At 38.4% G+C, this 15,961-nt stretch overlaps 1 protein-coding gene across 36 annotated transcripts in view; it reads left to right on the top strand.

Moving 5' to 3' along the window:
* Window positions 1-15,961, top strand: part of CAMK2D (calcium/calmodulin dependent protein kinase II delta) — a 164,523-nt gene that overhangs the window by 43,655 nt on the left and 104,907 nt on the right. The window lies entirely within an intron of this gene.

Genomic DNA, 15,961 nt, shown 5'->3' with positions numbered 1-15,961 from the left:
TAACACTAATAAGAGTAGCCCTCCGGGTTTTATTCTGTATGAGAGAGAACACAAACCAAGTATTGTTTAAAAAAATGAAAATAAAAAAATAATAAAAAAAATCTTTTACAAACCTAGTGAATTGAATTAAAAGAAAATTATTTTTAAAATGTCATGGTGATTGACTTCGAACCTAGGACCATATTCTTGTAGCTTGGAGGTTATGGCATCAGAATCCTGATACCAAGATAACTTCAAGATAAAGCTTCACTTAATGAAAACCTATTCGTGCACATGGTATTTGAGGAGAAGAATTTTTATTCCTATGAACAAAGACTTAGTGTTTTGGAAGAGCAGCAGAAAAAGTAATGTTTCGTTCACTGGGTTACTCCTAAGCCACTTAGTATAAAATAAGTTAGTGGAAAGAAGGTAGTAAAATTATTTAATATGGGGCCCTTTTTTGAGTTGATTGTTATTACTATTTTAGCTTTTTTATGGGCCACGTAGAAATAGATATCTTTTTTACTTATGACCTACTAGTCAGTAAATGCCAAGGTTAAGTCATTAGGATATTTTTATTAATGCAGTAGTATCTTCAGCCCTATAATACTAATACAGCCTACTGTTTTGTTTCTGAAGATGTTTTCCTGTAAGCATGTGTTTAAGTATTCGTAGCATTTCTTTTTGTTATGAAAAGCTGAGGCTTTGATGTGCTTAATAAATTTCCTCTGAGTCATAGCAATAGTTGCCAAACCATTATTTTTGTTCTTTTCAGACTTGATGCTGGTTCTACAGTTGTTTCCTTCAAAGGGGTTAAAGTCCATGTGCCTTTATTAAGATAAATGTCAGTGATTTCAAGTGGATTTGCATAAAGGAAGCCCTTAATCTCTGGTGGAATAAGTCGTGTGTAATGTTCAGTTTTAAAGTAACAGTGACAACAGGAGATGTTGACCTTTTCGACACAGTGGAATTTCTACCTTTGACTCTATTCTTTTTCCCATTCTATTAAATACCAAATATTCTGTCATCCATAAGCTACTGGTGAGCTGAACTTCCACACTGCTCTACATCTGTAAAAACAAAAATGTTTCTCCCTCACAATTAATGCAATTACCTTGTTCTAGAAATGATGTCAAAGCAAAAGATGATCATTGATACACTTTCTAAAAATAAACGTTTCAAAAGTGGAAACTTACAGTTCAAAAGTTGTTCTTTGCAGCAGCTTCAAAATCAGTAACTTACTCATGTCGTAACTTACTCATGTCTGTCCAAGGCAAGCGGGTATCCTAGGCAGTTATCATGTCCCAGTGTCTTACATGTAGTAATTATATTACAACTAGTTACTATCAGTCAGTAGCTCATGATTTATTTCAAGTTTAAAAAATAATTTGCTGACATGGTTTATGTATTCCTGTGCCTGACAGGGCTTATAGAAAGCAGCACTTACTACTTTTTACTATTAGACAGCATTGTTTTACCAACGTTCAGAAGGCAGATGAATAGTCTCCTTACATCATCATCTGTGTTCTTGGTTTGGTGAGTGCTTCACTGAGAATTCAATATGCCATCATGCTTGCAGATATTCTGGCTGACTTTTGGAGTAAACAACTCTGAAAGTAGTGGTGAAACTAGTCATCCTGCATCCCATATCCCTGGGGATGAGACCTTATTGTGTCTTTAAGTTTGTATACTGAAACTTCACTTCTTGAAGCAAGTCTTTGTGTGATCAATGATTCCAACTATTTTTCTCAGCTGTGATGAAATCAGTCCAATAAAATGCTGCAATCTTTCACATATCTGTATGACACTTAAAATGTAAATTAACATAGAACATTAGCAATATGTTTGAGCAGGATGTTAGACTTAAAATAAAACAAACCCACAAGCCTGAGTATGATTACCATAGGTTTTTTTCCACCTTTCCTTCACCAGGATGAAGTAATGCCTGAGAACAGCCCTTACAGTGACTGAAGTTGTTTAGCCTACCCATCCCAAATTCGTGTTCACACCTCATCTTTATTTCTGTATATAATTTGGGAAGGCCCAGCATTTTGAGTCAGTTGGGTGATTACTCAGCAGCAGCATATTGCCAACATGCATTGTTCTCATTCCTAAAATAGGCAAAGGGAAATTTGTTTTTCTTATTTAGTTTTCTTACCACTTCTCTTCCCTTAAGAATTTAGAACCATTAAAAAAATCACCTGAATTACCTTCCCTTCAGATTACTAATTTTTCAAATACTATCTGGAAGAAGTACTCAGAGTTACTGCACGTTAGAACTTCTTTTCCTTCATCTGGGCCTTTTCCATGAGAAGATATGCTTAAGTGTTTCATGCAAATGTAGAAAAAAATAAAAGAAAGAAAAAACAAACCAAACCAAAACTAGACATATCCAAGTCCAGTGACAAAAAAATAAATCAAACACATTCATCTGAGCCTCAGTATATTTTTATTTTTCTTGGTTTTAAGCAAGCTCTTGAGATGCTGGTTGGGGTCTGGAGGGAGTGGAAAATAGTTTTTTGCTTTGCAAAAATCTTAAGTATCTTACCTTCACATAGTAACCTAAATCAGAATAATGTTTAGTATTAGCTATGCTGTTTTTGTGGCAACAGTTATAGGAAGCATGTATACAGCGATGAAAATCCAGGATGCTAGCTCACTTTCAAATACTGTACAGGTGTGCTCAGAAGCATGAGAATTAACCATAAGCAGCAGTTTAACAGTTAAAGATCTGGATCTTGAAAATTTGGGATTCACTACTTTGTGTTCTACTATAAGCTAATATGGAAACAGAAGCTAGGTACTTGAAGATGCCTTCAAAAGTTTAGTCATCAAGCATGTACCTGTTCAGAGTTTATAATGCTATTAGTGTGGATTTGATGTGTTGTACTATTCCTTTTTAAGATGGGGTCTGTAGGACTGGAGCTTAGCAAGGCATTTGAGTATGTTTGTAAGCCCATCTTTCTCCAGTGAAGTATTTGAGGGCAAAAGCAGATGCTGTGGTGCTTGGTAGACTGACTGGTTGAAACACAGGACTGGAAAAGAAAACCTTTTGTTCTTAATACAGTCCTTTGCCATCAAATGGCTGCATTTTATAAGTTTTCTAATAAGTTTACCAAGCTGCATTTTAAAAGCAGGCAGTTACTAAGCTGTTTGCCAGGTTTGAAGCATCCTCTGCGTGGGATGAAGCTGTCGTCTCCATTAACTATACATGCCAACTCATTTGTGCTGCATATACTCCTTTCAATTCAGACGTTTCTGGCTGAATGAGGAAATCAAATTGTGAAGTCTGTGAATACATCACCTAGCTTTTGCAATTATGAGCACAAGGGATATGAAGAAAGGCTTTCAGACAGTCTTCATGGAACTAAAGTGCTGATTCAGCAGCATTTGCAAGTACAAATGATTTCAGTATTAGTTTTAGAAGCTCAGTCTAGGAGGCATTTGGGATTTTCTTCATATTACTCCCCTTTAATATAGTTTTCCGCACCTGTCAAATTGTATGATGCAGAAACACCATAAGCAAACTAAAACTCCAGTTGTTGAGCTGTTAGATATTCCTCTGTAAAATCTGAAAAAATGGAAAATGCCACTTGGCTGAAATGCATCACACTAAAGCAGTCTCGGCACTTTTGCTCTGTTTAGCTGCTCGCTCAGCTTTAACTCCTGCTGAGACTAAGTGAAATAAGATCACATATTTTGTAATCCAGCTTGTGTTTAATACCTCAGCTACTTGGATATGAATCATCATTGGGAAGCTTAAAAAAATCTGAACAAACCATCAGTAAAATAAAAGGGCAAATTGAGCAATACTGCGTATGCACACACGTTTATTAGCATAAATTCAAAAATTAGAGGTAGAGGGAATGCAGTGTGAAAATGAGACCCAAAAGTGAATGAAGGGCAGTGAAGTAAAGGAGGAGTGCCCATTGTGCAAGCTGAAGGATGTCCATTTGCTTAGAGGTAGAAGAGGAGAATGCAGAGAACAAAAGGACACAAGAACAAAATTAGAAGAGCTTTCAAAAACAAGAATATAAACTTCATACAGGAAGCGACAAGTCCATGAAGGGACTCTGGGAGGACCTGGTGGCAAAAATTATGGAGAACAGCTGGTTTGAGCTGCCAGATAATCAGAGAGAGAAGTTCTGGGAGGCCACAGTTTGAGATGATAAGGTTCCAGCCAGAAGTGGGAATCTGAGGTTAAGGCAAGAGAAGAATCAGAAGTCTCAGAAGAATTATTTATTTTCTTATTCTTCTGTTTCTCATTGTTCTACTTTTAAAAATGTGCAGGTCCTGCATGTAGAATTCCTGCCAAAAATAAATTTTGGTCCAAAAAGAGGAACAGGTAAAATGATTTGGCTGACTATCGGTTATAAGAATTTGGAAGTTTGAGTCACAAAGGCAAATATACTGCAGTATGGGCACAAGGGTAGTAAGGAGAAGATTTTGGATGAAAAGAGCGTTCAGGTTTTCCTGTTAGGGCAAACATAGGTCTCACATGAAGATACGTTAGGGAGGTGGTAGAGGATACAACCCTAAACAGAAGATCAGAATAAGGGAAGTAATACAGAGCAGGGGTGATGGGACATGCTAAGAGTTAAATGTCAGGTGAAGCTTGGTTGACAAAGAGTTGTAGGTATCCAGGAGATCAATTGTGCACTTGCTGGCTCTTAGTGCCTTTCTGTTTACATTGGCACTGAAGAGATTTACAGCATATTACTCAATTTCAGTAGATATACTGTTTTATATAGTATATATAAAAACTCTATGTAACTATGCAAAAAAAAATAATATATATATATATATATAAAAAGACTTATCTACTCAGACATGAACAAGGTACTTAACCCAGGAAGAGTCAAAACATATTTAAAGGATATCTGTGTGTTCTTTAGGAACTGTTTAAAGTCCTTTCAGTTCTGCCAGTATGGCTTGCTGGGATAGTGCAGTCATTTCAAAGTTCTGCTGATTTTTTGCAAACTTACTGCATTTTTGAGTCTCTTCTCGCAGAAGGAGAGGAGTGAGTAAATCACCAGCTGGCTGTTTATATCGTAATTTACTGTGGATTTAAAAGGGAAAAAAAATATTAGGACTTACTAGCTTCAAGTCAGCACTGTGCGAATGCTTGCTTTTAAGAAGCATTTAAAGGTTTCAGATACTAGAGTAAACCCAGTTTGAATTCCTAACCTCTTTTTCTTGATCTATTTGGATTGTTTAATGATTTTAGACATTGTTAGACAAATTTATATACGAAAAAGTCTTTTCAGCTCAGTGCTGTGTTATTGCTACGTTCTCTTCTTTTGTGGTCTCAGTTTACAGAAAATCATCTGCTCCTCAGTTTCAGCAGCGGTGCTGGAAACAGGAAAAACAAAGGAATATCCTACACTTTTTTGGGTCATATTTGTCATAGAGACTGGGGCTAAAGTATCTTGATAAAGTGGCCTGAAAACACTTGTACCATCTCTGGCTGTGTAGCCCATGCTCTGTAGGTAGGAATGAAGGCTCTGTGTCTATCAAATTTGCACACAGTGTGAACGCTAAAATATTAAAATAGAAAGTGGGTGGGAAGTGGAAGAAAGCCCTACAGGAACATTAGCCAACTGAAAACTGCTATTGTTGGCAGCCTTCGCAGCTGAGCACAAATGTGCCTTTTGTTTTCTTTATGCCCCGGGGCAGAATTGTGAAAATCAACAGGTGTGGTTTTTATTCATTATTTTACAAAGTGTCTTGGATTAGTACATTTTGCTTTTCCTCGATATTCAGAAGCCTGATTGAATAGAAGTATATCTATGAGCATAGCCACAGAAATAACTGGAGGCATACTCTGTGCCCTAATTTCTGGACTGCTGATGCTTTTGACCAATGACCTAATAAAAGAATTGGCCCTGCTTTTCTTGTTTCTTGCTCTTATTCATTACGGACCTGGGTATCCATGGAAAAGATGCTTTTATAACAATGAACACCTGGCTTGTGCTTCTGTTCAGGAAACCTTAGGAGGGGTGGGCCAGTTCAGACGCTCTTAGAGTCTGTAATCATCTATTATAAGAATGTCCCACTTTATTAGTTATAAGTGGTAGGAAGAGAGCAGTAAATACTGTTTCTGATGTAGTGAATACTAAGCCATCCAATTTGAAACGCTGCTTTGGGGAATTAAAAGGCCGTATTTCTTAGCATTTGCCTTTTCTAAGAAAAGCGGAGGGGGTAAGTGAGGTCTGTCTGTAAGCATTTCTGTAGCATGCACTCAATAATGCAGAACTGAAAGGGCTGCACGATGTACTGCTACATGAACAAAGGTGGTGCTTGTTTTCTGTGCTGAAAATGACTTGCAAAGTGCTGTAAGTTATTTTTCATAAGAACCAGCTCAGTCAGGGGCTTGGTAATGTTGTTGGTCTCTGTTAATGACTTCATCTTACAGAAATGATCAGTTCTCAGAAATAGAACTGGACTGCTTCCAGAGCCTTTATACTCCTTCAAGGAGTTTAAAAAAATGTATTTGATGCAGTTATGTTGTGTATAAACCACATTCCTAGACTTAAAGCAAAGCACTGTTGTAACAGCATTCCTCTTGCACAATATACATTTAAACCACAAATGTTTACATTCCCCAATAACTAGAATGCTTCATTGTGCTCTTCGTATTCGTTAGAGAAGCTGACAAAATCAGGGTGGTGGTGGGAGACACTGTTGCTTTGTTAACCCGTGTACCCCCACTGCGTTACAAAGAGCAGGTTTGCATACCTGGCAGACAAAAATGTGTAGAAAGGTTATGGCTGCTGTTGCAGGTCACTCAGCCATCGCATTTGGCAACATTTGGATAATGCTGAACTACAAAAACTTTCTTTGGTTCTTCTGTGGTTAGAATGGAATAGTTCCAGTGTAGCAGCCAGACCCCTTCAGGGCTAACCAGAAGGTAACGCCTATGATGGAGGGCACCATCCAAGTGCCTCTCCTCCCAGGACATGCCTTTGAGCCCTTTTCCCAGCTTTGTTGCCCTCCCTGGGACACGTTCAAGTATCTTAACATCCTTTTCATACTCTGGAGCCCAGAACTGCACACAGTGCTCAACTTGAGGCCACACCAATGCTACGTACAGCGGGAGAATTGCCCCTTTTGACCAGCTGGCCCTGCTGTGCTCAATGCACCCAGTTTTTCCCAGAGGAGTTTTTGCAGCTCTGTGTTTTGGCCTAGGAGTTACGCACATGGAAGGGGGTTTCTTATAATCTTGACACTTCAGTTTTACATGTTTACTACCTGTAGCATATTTATTATTTCCCAAGGGAGAGCTCAGTTAACTTTTATCTCTGCCAATATCACTGTGTTGGTATTGTAGCAGCATCGTCCATAGACTGGTTCCAGCAAGTCCTTTTTGTTCCTCAAAAATCAGATGGGAAAGCCCGTTTGGACAAAGTGTGTTCCCGTCAAAGACTGTGGTCTGCCTGCTGTTCCCCTGTGTGGCCGATGGGATGAGAGCAGGATTGTGGGAAGTCTGCCTTTTTCTGGGCCTTTTCTGGTGTAGATGCATGATGCACTTAGCCCAAGCTGTGGAACCAAACCCAAAACTATTTAAGAAAGATACGTTCTTTTTGAATAATTAAATAATAAAAATGAAATACAGAGGACCTGTGTAAAGCAGAAGTCCTGGTCTGAAGTCTGCTGCAGTTCTAGATGCGCTTGTGGTCTTGGTGGGACACCTTTAGAGCTGTGTCCTCATTATATTGCTTGGAAATGGGTTTTATCAAACAGTGCACAAGTTGGTAGAAAGAATCTCAGCTTTTTCTTTGCGTACCTCCTCCTTGCATGGAATTTAAAAAATAATTTGTTTCCATAGAGCAATCCTGTGATAAAGGGGAGGAACAAAAAGAAGAGGGTTTGGTGCTCAGGGAAACATTCATGGACCTAAGCTGTTTTGAGTTCCAAACCCCAAATCTTGCAAATAACCCATACATAGTGAGTTAGGGTCACATCTGAAGCAGGGTATAAGCAGACCTCAGGTGCCTCACACCTATGTTGTGCTTGCGAAAATTGCAGTTTAACAGGAACCTGCCTAAATTTTCCCAGGATTAAGTATCTCTCTGCATAGGTCAGCACCGCCGAAGTGTTGGGTTGTTAGCTGGTAACTGATCTGTCTAGGAAAGGTGGAGCAGGTCTTACCTTCCTAGCAAAGGGCTTCATCTCTTAAGCAGGCTCAGAGCTGTCGGACACTTGACTCACTATCAGCCCAAAGCCCTTAAACACCTTTTGTTTCACAAAACAGTCTTTTGATCTTTCTCGGGAAGATAACAAGGGCTTAATCTGGTGAGCTCTTAGGTGCCTAGAGGTCACGTTCTGTGACAATGCAGCTTTGGGTGTTTGGGCCTCAGGACCTGGGCTAGGCTCTGGCAGCTATTCTCCTCTGACTGTGAATATGGAGGGTATAATGTATCAAAAAGGTGGCTGAAAAATGCACAGCTGATTGAGGAAGCTGGCTAGCAGGTGAGCAGCACAGAGCCCAGCAGTGGGTTCCCGGTGCTGTCTGCACCTTGGGTGTCTTGGCTCGGCGGTGTGGGGATGTAAGGCAGGCAGCCCAGCTTGCTCCCAAGAGCTGGTAGTTAGCTGTGCTGAAAGGGCACCTGCAAACCCCATATGCTTGTACTCATCTCTTGCCCGCTGTGAGCAAGTCCCAGAACTGAACTGCCTTCTGCCAGCGGAGTTGTCTGAGCCAGCTTGGCAAGAGGGCAGGTGAGCACCTGGGCTGGCACAACAGATGATGGAAGGAGCATCTGCCAGCTATGGTGGAACTGTTTCTTCTGGTGATGGCTGGCTGCTAGATTAAGTTATTTATCCTAGAAATCATGGAGAGGCATCTCTGTGTACTGAGAATCAGGATCCCCTGAAACACTTTGTGCTCTTTCCCAGATTGGAATGAAGAACAGAAGCACAGAATGGCCACTGTTGTTTTCTGGTGGCTAGTCTGAGTGCCTAGAAGCCAGACTGCTGTATAGTACTTAATAGAAGACAAGCACAGTCCTTTGTTAGATTTGGTTGCAGGAACACAGCAACACTACCCTTTTTCTTTTTTCTTTCTGCTTGCATGCAGATAAAATTCTGTGAATTAATGCTGGTAAGGGTGTTCTTGCTTAGTTGGAGGTTTGCAGCATTGCATTTAAAAACAAAACATTGTTTAATACTTCATGCCTTTGTAACTTCGTAAAGGAATAACTGCAAATATTCTCAAAGAAGAGCCTGTTCCTCCTGTCAGCCACCCAAGTGAAGCTTGTTTACAATATTTCTGTCCACATAAGTGGTGTTATTCACTGTGTGTAGGTGCTGTCAATGCGTTTGCACTAGCTGAGTGTTTTGTTAGCTTCTGGGTGGAGAATGAAGTTTTGGTTTAGTTCCTCAGAATCCTAAGTGCCGTGAGACCTCCTTGTTTAATTGCCCTTGTTTCTTCTTGTGTGGTATTAGAGAAGCTGGAGTCATCGCTGGTGTTCTGTGCTGGCCTTCTCTCAGCATGAAGTAAAGCAGGTGCTGGTGGTGTGCTGCTCAAGAGACCTTGACCGTTGTCACTCGTGATTCTTCGTGGTTAAAAGTAACCTAATTTACCTCCCCTGGGGGTGGAGCTGTGCTGATTTACATGCTCCAAGATTGTGGCACTCAAGTTTTGCCAAGCTCTTTTCTTCAGCAGAACATACTAGGTAAAGGTTTTGTACTTTCATTGAAGATACCAGTTTTAAACAGGAAACTTCTGTTTTAAATTCCAGTAGAAATCAAAATACCTAAGATGAGAAAGATTTTAATGCATCATAAGGTTTCCTTTTAATAGCCCACACACACACTTTTTTTTTTCTTTCCTTAATGTTAAGAAGAGTGAGCAAGTTACAGTCTTTTTTTTTTTTTTTTTTTTTGTCAAAATAATACTGATATGAGAAAGAAAGTACAGCTGTGTCCTCATGCATCCAGCATCAGAATTTCTGTGATAGTCTTGAGATTTCTATGTGAGACTGTAACAGGGCCAAGGTGTTTTGGGGTAGGCTTTAAGCTTTTAATGATGTTTTGAATCTGAAGAGATTGGGACTTAGAGCTCTTTTTCTCCTAATTTTGCTGTATAAAGAAAAATGTAAAAACCTGAAAAACTGTACTGCTGCTGAAGAGCTGTACTGCTCTAGGTAAGAAGCAGCTTGTGAAGACCATCCTCAGAAAGACTGAGCGAGCTGAGCTGTATTAGACAATATATGTTGACTCGCATTGAATAATACTATTTCCAGTCAATACTGGAAAAAAATACATAACTGACTGGCAACAGCAGGAGACAAAGATATAAAAGAGTACTGGGGAAGTACTCTTCAATTGTTCGCTCTGGATACAAGCTTTAATAGTAAACAATAGAAAACCCACAATATTTACTACAGGTTGTTGTTAGGAAGAGACAGCTTTGGAGAAGTTTGTTCAGTTTTAGATAGCTGTGTTGATAGGAGGTGAGCCATGGACACATTCCAACCATTGTGATAAGCTCAGTATGGGTGTCTGCGCAGGATCAGTGATTTGTGTTAAAAGTCATGGTACAATATTATGCTGAAGACTCAAATCATATCCCTCTTAATCTGTAAAACAAGACTTCAACCAAGAAACAGTTTTCTTCTCTATATGTAAGTTTTTGTAAGAAAGTAGGCTTTAATATTTCTTAATTTATTTTATTTGCCTACCTAATACGAACTTCATATAAATGGTCTTACTTTCTGATCTAGACGTTGTAAGTTATAATATGCAATTTTGGACTGTTAGACTATCTGATTTTAGTGAGAGAAGTTACAGATTGAAATTTCATGTGAAATTAGTTCAAGTCTTACATTCATACAGTCTCTCAGTGGTCCAAATTTTGTGTTTCTGCATTCTGTTTGCTTCAGGTTTCAGTCTTTCATGAGTTATGGTAAAGGCTGAAACTTCTGTAGTTTAGTGCATGCCATTTTTTTAATTTTTTTTTTAATTTTTTTTTTTCCCCTTGGCTGCATGTCACAGATAGCTGGCTGGAAGGTTGGGAAATTTTGTTCATCAGTAAAACTTCGTTATTCTCATTGCTATCTGTCTGGTTGTATCAGTGTTTCACAGACAATGGTCTTTTTCTAATCTTGATGACCCCTGTTGCTGTCATAGATACCATAGGTCATAAACGGAGAATTGCTTTCATAAAATAATACTGAATCCATAGAAATTTATTCTGCCTTTCTTGTGCTGCTTTATGAGCTTCTTATTTGTATGTTTAATTTAATTTTCTTACTGCCTATTATATAGACTGTGTAGAAGACCTTTTGTAATCAAGTATAGGCAATTAAATGATAGCAAAGGAACTAAGTATATAAATCTGTTCTTATCTGTTTCTATTTTACTATATGTTTGGCATTAAAACTTGGCTTTCTCTTACAGATAATCATTTTTCCCTTTTCATACTGACAAGTGTACACAGTTCTAGCTGACAATTTATATACTGTTAAAATGTGAGGAATTAACTTTTTGTTTTTAGTAAGTGACCTTTTATTGAATTTCACTTTCAGTGCATTTTTTTTTCAGAGATTTTCCTGTGGTATTATTGTAGCATAAGCCTTTTATTAGTCACTATCAAAAACTTTCTTAGGATTTTTAGGGTTTGGCTGTCTGCTAGGCCATTTCTCTGGATCATGGCAGGACACTTCTTTCCTCTTCAGCTCTCCGTGCAGTGGCACACCTTCTAGGCTTCAGATGTCTGCGAGATGAGTGCTTCGAGTGTTTCAGTTTGACCTGCCCTTTGACATTCGCCTTCAGATCAACCGTAATTGAAACCTGGCTGAAAACAGTGTAACAGAAATAGATATTTATGTACAGCATTCAGTTAGAAGTGCTTGTAAATATACTGAGTGGAGGAGGGAAGGAACACTGTTTCCTGAAACACATAGAAGAAACGTGGGCTTGAAAAGCAGGTCTCCTTCTTGGGTACCCCACTGTGGTAAATTGGCATTTGGTTCTCCCCACAAAACTTACATTCTTCAGACTTACTCAGACTGTTTCTGATTCTCTTCTAGCAATTCTAAAGATTCAGTTATTTCTGTGGAAGTGCAGCTGTCATCTTCGGGACCTTAACATCCACTTAAGTCCCAAACTGAAAAAGTTTTAACCTCTCTTTCTGCTGTCTCACGGCAAAATGTGCATTTTAGGAGGTATCTCAATTCACTTAGCATTGCTTTTATAGCAGATGTATCACAGTAGTAGTTGTTAAAAGCAGCTAAATGCAGTGAATGCAGCTTGTTTTAGTATCACGTATGTGACACCAGACCCCACCTAACTGGCAGCAGCCAATATACTAGTTAAGTTTGGGGTGAAAATCTGTAAATAATGTAAGGCAGTCATTCATAATAATAACAATGTAGCCTTCATACATTCCATTGCATCCAGCAGCATATCTGAGCATGATGATTTTATTGTGATTTATGACAAGAGATGGCTTGATTTATTAATAAGCAATTGTTATCAAAACATGCACTAGGATTTTACCCTAATGGTCATACCCAGCAAATGTTCGGCTCTGGTATTTGTCATTAGAGCACACTATTATGTCTGTAAAGAAAAGCTTCATGTTAACCCTTCCTCAGCATGGTGAATAACTTCAGAAATCATTTTACTAGTGCAAGAGTACAATTCACTTTGTCAATTACCCTCTTGTTTTGCGGCACAGTCTGAAGCAGCCTGCATGTACACAGCTCCTGACTTGGAACTGATGACTACTGAATGGGGGCAAAGAATAGAGGAGGCCCTTTTGTGAACTGTGTGTGTGCAAAGCAGTTAGAAACACTTGTATTCACTGGGTGATTTTAACTGGGAGACCTTACAATATGAAGTTTTAGGTCTAAGAAATTGTATTATTTTTAGAAGGCAAAAGTATATTTTTCAGAGGAAGGTACTAGGTGAAATATCAGAGTTAACAATATGAAGTTCAGTAGGCAAAAAGAATTTAGGTATGGCATTGAATAAACTCAAGCAGTACATTGCTCAGTGGCTGTGATTCCAAAGTATTTCACTAGATGAACATGTGCAGCTACAATTTGGTTGTCGCATTGTTTTCTTTGTTTTGTTTTTTAAAAAAGGCTTGTAACCTCTTGGTGATATCAAGACTCTTGCAGGATCAGACTCGTTTTCATTTAAATGAAAGAGCTCCCTCTAGTTTGTGCTGTCATTTGACAGTTTTGTTTCTCATAATAAATTGTACAGTTTACTTCTTCTTTAATTTACTCTCAGTCCACCAACATGGGAAAAACATTTGTATGTTTTTTATTTGTTTATTTGTTTTTTTTGTTGTTGTTGTTTTTTTTTATATTTGTAAGTTCATCATGCATCCTATGAGCTATGCTCAAGGCTGCCTTACTCAGGTAGTACCTGACGGCTCTCTGTAGCTTCACAATGCTCTCAGCTGTAGTATGGTAACTGTCCTACATAAAAAGAATTTACTAATCAAATACATTTTATTTAATTAAATGACCAATGAAAATGTTTAGTGTATGTGAGAAATTAATCATGTACAGTGTCAATTCAGAAGCCATTGTATAGCAACTACAGCAAAGAAACTTTAAACTCTATATTCAAAGTCAGAGAGGAAGTAATTCCCTTTATTGTATGTTATCCTATGTTATCCCTGAAGAGTTGGCACAGAATGCATTTGGCACTTCATAGAGGACTCAAGCACTTTCCAGCTTTCTAGCTATGCTGGCTCATTCTGTAAATGTAAATGGATGGAATACAGAACAACATTTTAAAGTAGTGCTAGTGAGAGACTGGAGATACAACATCTTGTGCCAAATGACCAACAGTCCCTTGGAGTTTGTTTTTACTAAGGCAAAGATCATATTTCCAGCTTTCTTCTAAAACAAGCTTGGTTTACTTTGCATTTCAGATAGTTTTCCCTGTGTGCTGTGTATAATATTGCAATTGATCAGCCCAGGATTAAGTTACAGCCCAAGCTGAAGCAAGATGCTATAATGTGTGCTTGGGTCTCAAACCTGCTGCCACTGAATTTAAAAATCTTAGCATAAAACCTTGGTGGAAGGGTGTATGTTTCTAAAAGAATTTTGAGCTTCCTGTGCTGACTTTTAAAAATCTTTTCTATATTTTGGACTTTCAAAATATTAAATTACATTTTGACTTTTTATTATTAACAAAATCAACATAAAAAGAAGGATGAGCTAACAATTTTTATCTTGGAACATGTGTAGGCTTTGAGGCCTCACAGAGAATTCTGACTATAAGGAGTATAAAAACTATATGAATTGTTAACATATGTAGAAGTGATTCAGTTGTTCTTATTGTTAAAATTGAGTGAAAATAGTGGGAAGTACAAATTATCTAGAAAAAATAATGAAATTCCCTTTCATGTTTTTTCCTCCAGTTTTAAAAAGTTTTATAAGCCTTTAGTGCTAACTACTTTAAAGAAAGAAATCACTTCTAATATTTTGTTGTAAATCTGTTATCATCATTCTTTTAAATATGTATATCTAACTACAAGTCAGGCTTGTTTGTTTTCTTTTATTTATTTCATTTTATTTTATTGTAGCATCTGATGCTGAATTATTGACCTAAGAGTTGTCATCCTATAGTGGTTTAACCCAGCCGGCAGCTAAACACCACGCAGCCGTTCACTCACCCTCCCCACTCCCTCTCTGGGATGGGGGAGAGAAATGGGAAAGTAAAGCCTGTGAGTTGAGATAAAGACAGTTTATTAAGACAGGAAAATAATAATAACAATAATGATAATAACAACAATGATGATAATAGCACTACTACTACTAATGTGTACAAACAAGTGATGCACAATGCAGTTGCTCACCACTCGCTGACCGATGCCCAGCCTAACCCCGAGCAGTCCGGTCCCCCTCCCCCAGCTAGCCACCCCTATATATTGTTTAGCATGACCCCAGATGGTATGGAATACCCCTTTGGCCAGTTTGGGTCACCTGTCCTGGGTCTGTCCCCTCCCAGATCCTGCTGCACCCCCAGCCTGCCCATTGGCAGGACAGAGCAAGAAGCTGAGATGTCCTTGGCTTGGTGTAAGCACTGCTCTGCAACAATTAAAACACTGGGGTGTTATCAGCACTCTGCTCATGCTTAAGCTGCATGCTATTTGCTTTCAGAAGTTTTTTGTTTGTTTGCTTGCTTGGTTTTGGATTATTATTACATTCATATTGCAGGATAGTGTTTATTTTTCTATCAAACAGATGACAAAATTTCTTGTCAACATATCAAGTTAGATTTGCAATGTAGAAACCAAATACTTGCATTTCTATGAGCAAGAATATTGCTGTATTTCTGTATTAAAAAAAAAATAATAATCCTGACTATAAAGGCTGACATTTTTTACATTGTGGCTGGTTTACCCCGTTAGTCTAGAGAAGATGGCTAGAGCAGCAGAAGTTAGTGTTTGTCTTAATCTCTCGTGCTGAATCAATGCCTACTTCATCACTATTTGACTTTGGAAATCTCCTTCACTTTTCAGAGAATGCAGAAGTAAATTCGGTGCCTTTATAGTTAGTTTTATTCAATATATTTCTCTATTATGCCCTCACGTTTTCTTTTTATTTTGTTACAATAGTGTTCCTTTTAAGAGTTACATGGCAGCCATGTCCAGGATATTTTGATGTTTCCTTAGCTTTCTTATCAAATCAAGCTTATCCTGTCTTTTTACCCTTGCACACAGTCCTTCTCTGTTTCAGGTTCCCACCTGATTCATGAAAAGCTGCCACACAATTGCTACTTGTAAAAATGATGTCTTGGAGCAATCTGATTATGGTTACTGACTGCTTTCCCCTTTTATTTATTTATTTATTTTGTTTTTCTTTACGCTTCAGGTTGTGTGTTGGTTGAGTTGCCGGCCAGTTTGTATTTGCAAACTGATGCTCAGTTCCTCTTGGAAGAGTGCTTTGGCGTTTCCATCCTTGCTTCCCTCGCGCTGTAGCTGCATGGCAGTGCTTGTGGCACAGATCCAGAT

Source organism: Anas acuta, chromosome 4 (assembly GCF_963932015.1).
Source record: "Anas acuta chromosome 4, bAnaAcu1.1, whole genome shotgun sequence".
Lineage (NCBI taxonomy): Eukaryota > Metazoa > Chordata > Aves > Anseriformes > Anatidae > Anas > Anas acuta.
Note: the sequence above shows the minus strand (reverse complement) of the source record. Positions and strands in the feature narration are given on the sequence as shown.